Here is a 5,515-nt window from a genome sequence, read left to right as displayed (position 1 = left end):
CAACAATTTGCTGCCGATACTATGCAAATCACAAAGCATCATAATACCGATGCCGAAAAGACTAGCACGCCAAAACATGCGGCTTAGTCAATAATATTGCCACCGGCACCTGAAGACAATTTTCCAAAGCAACAACACTTTATCAAAGCAACAAAGTCATCGACTTCGAAGATTTGCTCGACTCATGAGCATCGATACGAATACGAAGAAAAATACAAGATTGTGCAAATAAGTTACATCGTGCACGTGAATAAATTTACACCCAAGGTACCCAAGTATTCTGGCATCATCAACGAAGTACTATACAACAATTATCTCATTTACAACAGAAGATCAACAGTATCAAAGCTATTCATGAGGAGCTTCGACTGCATAGTTTGCTTTGGAACTGATCTCCAATCTAGCAACTACAATGGAGGCAGGGTCTCTGACGGCAGGAAAGTATCGGCTCACATTGCTGTCGGACTTCACAATTGCTTCCAAATCCAATAAAGGATGCTGAGATAGCACAAAAGCAAGCGTTGTTTCTGCTCCAGCGAGAAGTTAGCTGCGAACAAAAGCACGGACTCTCTCGGAATTTCTGAAGTTTGACATCAAAGCCAGCAACGTTGGCGGAACTGGATTGAGAGGGAACATTGCTTTCCATATCATCCTCAGGCCTGCGTGACATTTATCAAAAAATCGGTGCACTTGTTGCACCCGATCTTGGAATTTTGCAATAGTGGCAGCTTTTGACTTGTTGCTCCAGAAGACTTGATTGAATTGCGACAGATTCATCAAAGCTTCGACTCGCTCATGGACTCGCTTGTTTTCTTCGGACAAGTTTAGAGCTATGACTGATAAAGATGATAATGCAAAGTTCAGGAACCAAGGACAAAGTACCCTCAAAATTGAGGGAGTCGAAGGATTATATAGAGTACTCACAGTTCAAGCTTTCTGTGGCCTTCTGCAATTCATTCAGCGTATACCGCTCTGCTTCCACAGCCAGCTCGCCTTTCTTCTTTATTACAGCTTCCATGGCATGAATACCCAGCAGATCTTTTTCCATCCGAGATATTCGGGTCCTCATTTGTTGAAGAAGGCCGGTCTCAGAGCCAGCAGCCGAAGCATCTTCGACAAAAGGGACCACTGGAGCCACCTGCAAATACACCATCGAGTGTGCATCATAAATATATAGAATATCAAGAACTCCAATCACTCCCATCGGGAGCATACAGTCAAAGCTAAAAGTCATAATTACAAAGGAAAGAACTGGCGACATTGCCAGCTCAAGTTCATTACAAAATAAAGGCTTTGGAAAATCAATTGTTTGGAACAAAGTATCAGTTACAATGTGAATAAAAATCTTTCAAGGAGCCTGTGTTTGAGTCGACAGGCTTGGGGCGGCTTCACCGGCAGCTGGCTTATTGGCTTCGACTAGATCAAGAAGTTGCCACGCGCATTGGCGCGCGGGCACTCTAAAAGGGCTAAGATCAATAGCTAGCCCATCTTGATCTTTCGGCAGCTCCGTCGTCAGCGATTTCATATCGGCTTTGAAGCCGTACCCCATTAGAAGCTGGAAGGCAAGAAGAGCGCCATAGGTACGAGAGGCATCATCGTCATCATCATCGTCTCTTCATACCTCATCCTCCATGTCCGTTGGATCTGATTATTCCGGATCATCGGATCTGACACCGTACTACTGCCTCAACTGCGACACCAGGCACGAACTTGGTTCGGATGCCTCACCGTTCGTCTGCAGCGCCAAGTACTCCTCCGACGAAGAAAGTATAGGCAACATCACTACCGTAGCCGCAGCGGGAGCAGCTCACCATCAAATCTGCGTCATCATCAACCCTCAGACAGGAGTCAAAATCTCCGAGGGTGAGCGCACCCCGCGCGCCAATCGCGAGAGGCGACAAGATGCTGAAGCTAGCGGCAGCAATGCCGAAAGCGCACGTACCGTCACCAGGGAAGAGTGGGAAGCTGCTCGTAACGCCGTAGTCAACAATACTCGGCTCCCCATCGGAGTTTCGGGAGGCACTCTCAATGCATACCACGTCATCCTGGAGAAGAACCGAGTTCGGTTAGCTAATGAACAAGATGACCTCGATCGATGCCGGCAGGCAGCCGATCTATCGAGCGGGCGTCGACGGGGGCTATCCTCTCTTGGGAGTGCCTCGAAGAGAAATCAAGGAACAGGGAGGTTTCGGCCACGCATCCCTCGCCTCTCAGAAGCAGACGCAAGGGAGATTACGTCAAATCTCTCCAATTCTTCCATGACCATGGATACAGCGGGTATGATCAAGCCCAAGACTGTCGAAGGGGCAACAGCCAACCTTGCGGCTTATCTGATCGATAATCAGCCAACGGCCGACAATCCGATGGCACCAGCTGATCGGGGCACCCTGGAAAGTCTCGCTTCCTCGGAGACAAGCTCACCCCTAGGAAAGAGAAAACTACACACCATTGTAGTGGTGCTAAGCATCGCTCATCGTCAAAGGACGCCCGTGACGATGTCACGTAGAGTAAAATTGCTAAAGCTCGCCGCCGACGTGCTAAGCGTGTCGGCTTCGACAGTGCCGACTCCGAAGAAACTCAAGAATATGATGGAGAGCTCCGTGGTGCCGATTGTTTGAGTCACAGGATTCGGGAGGGAATGCCGCCAAAGAGATTCAAGCCAACGCCTACCGATGCTGCCAAGTACGACGGTCAGCAGGAGCCGAGGTCTTGGATAGAGGATTACTTACAAACTGAGATCTTGCACAAAGGAAATCAAGTGGCGGCAATGCAATGTCTGCAGCTGTACCTGAAAGATTCGGCACGAGCATGGTTAAGAGGCATGCCGAAGGGATCCATCAGATCCTGGGAAGACTTGGTCGATGCCTTCGTCAAGAACTTCCAAGCCACATACAAGAGGCCCGTCGGAATCGAAGAACTGCATCAATGCCACCAAAAGCCAAGGGAGTCAATGCGAGCATACATCGAGCGCTTCACTAAGCTCCTGAACGTTGACGAGGATGTCTCCGTCGATAGGGCGATCAACGCGTTCAGCGATGGCATTCGACGGGAAGCCTACATCGAAGAACTCGGTCGCAAGAAGCCGAAGACCATGACTAAACTCATGGAAATCGCCAACAGCTGGGCTGGTGGAGAAGACCACGTACGAAAGCCACGCCCAAGGAGCGATGACGAAGAGGATGATCAGAAGCACGGAAACGATTCGGGTCACCGACGCGATCGTCGCAAGAAGAGGAGAGACCGTGGGTACGAAACCTTCGGCGATATCAACATAGTCGCAGCTAGATACACTGATCGACGCAACGACCGGTATGATGATCGGCGCGGCGACGGACTCGATGATGGTCGGGACAGCAACCGTAGCGGGTCTGGAGGGGGCCGAGGCAACTACAGAGATCGGCCACCACGCGTACCAGAACTACCGTTCGCTGAGCAGCTGAATGCTCCCTGCTACATACATGCGTACATCGACCCGAAGGACAACACCAAGAAGTCGAGTCATTTGCTCAGGGAATTTCGACAGTTCCTCGATCTCTAGAAGTTCTATGAGTCGAATAAAGCGCACTCGACGGCGCCTGGAATGCAGCTTCCCAACCCACCGCATCCACCACAGCATCAAGTCCAGCCTCTTGCACCCAATGAAGCCTTTCCTCCACCTCGAGGGCAGATGAGCATGATCCATAGAACTGGCGTCTCTAGGAGGGAGATGAAGAAGCTCATGCAAGAAATCAATCTTGCAGAAGTCACTATGGCAAACGTTGCCGAATACATCGATCAGTCCGTGCAAAGTATCCTGTTCAGCAGGGCCGACCACCCGATGTCGATTCCAAGGCCAGGCCACGCTGCTTTGGTACTCGAAGCACAAATTGGCGTATTCACCATGAGCAAAGTATTCATGCATGGAGGAAGCGGATTAAATCTCTTATTCACAAGTACCGTGAAGGCGATGGGCATTACATCTGATATGTTGCAGGAATCTGATACGTGCTTTCATGGCATTCTTCCGACCTTGCCAGCATACCCTCTCGGCAAAATCTCCTTGAATGTAGTCTTCGGGAAACCCGATAATTTCAGGAGGGAAAGGCTCGAGTTCGAAGTAGTACATTGGGAATCACAGTACCATGCTATTCTTGGGAGACCAGCTTATGCCAATTCATGGTTGTGCCTCATTACGCATATCTAAAGCTCAAGATGCCAGGCAACAATGGAACCAATATTACTCTTCACGGGAGCTTCTCTTGGTCAGACAATTGTGACCGAGAATTTCAAAGGATTTGTCAACACCCGGATTTTTAAGTCCAGATGCCTATCATGCCATACATCGCAATCCCAGGAAGATTGTTTTTGCGAGACATAACAGTTGAATATCATAGAGTCATCATTCATTACAACACCATAATAGTCATTACATAAAAAGGATCACATGATCCAGTCTCATTACAACACTTGATCTAATGATCATTACATAATACGTAGCGGAAGCGAAGTAGTAGTGGACTATATATTCCACAGGCAACGCTTGACGTTAGGAGAAGCTCCTAGTTGTCATAGACCTCCTGCTGTCCGTCCTCCTGATACTGCGGCTCTTCTTCATAGTCTGGCCATTTGAATAGCCAGGGACACAGCCGTGAGTACTTTCAAGTACTCGCAAACTAATACTAGTGTAAGCACTAACAGTTTTAGTGAGAGTGTTCTAAGCTCTAGGTTATTTGCATAAAGCTGGTTTTATTTCATAAGTATTTAGTAAACAAAGACTCTTCAATTGCCTAACCTAACTCAAGTGGGAACATTAGTGTCATTCTCACAACTCGGTTGTGTTTCAAAACAAAGTCACTCTTTTTAAGTTCAAATCACAAGTCACATTTGCGAAAAATTCTGATGACGGAACAGTATGGCCTTTCCAACTGTCCATGACCGCGGACGCGGCTATTCGAATAGGTTTACACTCTGCAGAGGTTGCACACTTGTGCCACAACATTTGATTACATCCGTCAGTGGTAACCCTGAATAATCATAACTCAGTATGCGGATCATCAACCATTAACCTTTCACTTACATACCCTAGTATAGGCACCTCCCCCATGAGTTTGGCCTCTCAGTGATAACCAACTGCTATCCTGGGAACTGCACAGGGCTTGGGTAAGACATTCAACTCTTTTCACGTCATTTCACTTTCAACGGAGGCAGCCTCGGCGTAACCTCTATGACGCTTGTTCAGAGGGAACCCATACTAAGACACATAAATATCCAGCTAAAGCCTTACCCATAATCAGGTATTGTGGGGGTACTCAAGAATTGGAAATGGTATCGCATCCGAACCCAATCATCAGTGTTTATCAAATTCACCATGACATTCAAGTCATATTCATCTTCAAAAATCTTTCAATAGAATGACTCATCATTCCAAGGTTTTCAAATTCCAAAAGATTCACATGTTCCCAGCTAGAGTAGTCACTTTTAGTTTAGCACTAGCAACTAGTCATGAGGGGTGCTAACTAGCTTGTAGCTATCTAGG

This window comes from Lolium perenne, chromosome 3 (genome assembly GCF_019359855.2).
Source record: "Lolium perenne isolate Kyuss_39 chromosome 3, Kyuss_2.0, whole genome shotgun sequence".
NCBI lineage: Eukaryota > Viridiplantae > Streptophyta > Magnoliopsida > Poales > Poaceae > Lolium > Lolium perenne.
The sequence above is the reverse complement of the archived record's forward strand: the minus strand, read 5'-3'. Positions refer to the sequence as shown.